Source organism: Alexandromys fortis, unplaced genomic scaffold (assembly GCF_014885135.2).
Source record: "Alexandromys fortis isolate MF-2015 unplaced genomic scaffold, M_Fortis_MF-2015_v1.1 scaffold_29, whole genome shotgun sequence".
Lineage (NCBI taxonomy): Eukaryota > Metazoa > Chordata > Mammalia > Rodentia > Cricetidae > Alexandromys > Alexandromys fortis.
Window position 1 is genome coordinate 5,618,693 of NW_026067891.1, and position 2,077 is coordinate 5,620,769.

Here is a 2,077-nt window from a genome sequence, read left to right on the forward strand (position 1 = left end):
CAAAAATAAACCTCTAGACAGTTCATAATGAGTTTTAAAAATGTATAGTTAAGAAATACAGATTAGCAGGTAGTCATCTATAATAATCAAACTTTTAGTCTTGTTAGTTAGGTTTTCTAGATATACAGAGATATATTTCAGTTAGTAGATAATCTTCAACACTTCAAAGAACTATAGAATATGGCATTTGAAAGTTTTTAAGAACTTGACTTGCCAAGTGGTGGTGGTGCACGCCTTTAATATTCACACCTGGAAAGCAGAAGAAGGCAGATTTTTGTGAGTTTGAAGCCAGCGTGGTTTATAAGATCTAGTTCCAGGACAGGTACCAAACCTACACAGAGAAACCCTATCTCAAAAAAAAGAAAGAAAGAAAGAAAGAAAGAAAGAAAGAAAGAAAGAAAGAAAGAAAGGAAGGAAGGAAGGAAGGAAGGAAGGAAGGAAGGAAAGAAAGAAAGAAAGAAAGAAAGAAAGAAAGAAAGAAAGAAAGAAAGAAAGAAAGAAAGGAAGGAAGGAAGGAAGGAAGGAAGGAAGGAAGGAAAGAAAAGTCTAAGCTCTATTATTATTATTATTATTATTATTATTATTATTAGTTTTTTTGAGGCAGGATTTCTCTGTGTAGCTTTGGTGCCTGTCCTGGAACTAGCTCTTGTAGACCAGGCTCATCTCAAACTCATAGAGATCCCCCTGCCTCTGCCTCCTGAGTGCTAGGATTAAAGGTGTGTACTACCACCTCCCAGCTTAGACTTTTCTTGACAGTGAGACACGTCTGCTTCTGGCAGCACCAATTACTTCAGAGAAGCTGATGGGCACTAAAGAAACTCCTTGTAAGATTTGCCTTCAATGTGACAGAGCTAGCCATTTGGGCAAGAAACTGCTCTTGCCTGAACTGCTTGATAGTATGCTGTATAAACTGGACATGGAGAACCCACAGAAAAATGACTGTTAAACTTGCCTAAAGAAGGTGAGACGATCTTTCAGGGTTTCTGCTTCACGAAAGAGTCTGCCAGACATTCTGCACGACAGAGAAAAAAGTGACTGACAGACAGCCAATATAGGTGAAACAGACTTTCAGCTTTCCTGCTTCATGGGAAAATCTTCCAGACACTATGGGCCTGTAGGCTGAATATGGATACCCCAATGATACAGAAGAACTTTGGATGACTGTCAAGGCAGCGAGATGTCTCTGTCAATTCTAGAGTTTCTGAAGTTGCTTACAATGCACTTCCTGTTTACTTTGGCAATATTATATCCTTCTGCAGTTTTTGATGACGTTGAAAACCGATATAATTATAGTTTTCCTTAGTTATGATAAAAGATATAAACTTCAGACTCACAAAAAATATTGTAACTGTAATTCTTGCTTGATACATGTTTTGTTATATGCAATTTCTATGTTAAAGTTAAAACCTTCCTTTTCATTTAGACAGAAAGGGAGAGATGATGTGGTATGCCCCTATATATGCTGTAGATATGTTTTAATTGATTAATAAGGAAGCTGCTTTGACCTATGACATGGCAGAATACAGTTAGGCAGGAAAACTAAAGTGAATGCAGGGAGAAAGAAGGCGGAGTCGAGCAGATCCCATGTAGCTGTCAAAGGAGAAAGATGCCAGAACCTTATTGGTAAGCCTTGCGGCAATACACAGATAATAGAAATGGGTTAGTTTAAGATATAAGAGCTAAGCTAGTAACATGCCTAAGCCATTGGCTAAACAGTGTTGTAATGTATATAGTTTCTTTGTGATTATTTGGGTCTGGGTTGTGGGAGTCCATGTGTGACTCAGTTTCCATCTGGAGTCCATTATGACTTATATGAGTTCAAGCTTGCCTGCTCTGCTTTTCCCAGTAACCTTGAGGGCCGTGAGAGACTTCTGATCTAGCCCATGAGAAAGGATCACTGTCTAGTAGAAAGTACATAGCGACGATTAACCCCAGGAACAGCAAGACAGAAAGTAAGGCTGCTTCCGAGCATCAAGCACATGTTGGAGAGGAAGCTGCTCATTCAAAGACAGCAATGGCCATGAGGTTAGGTACTGACTGACCATCTGTGCTGTGCTTTGTTTGGCTCATATATATA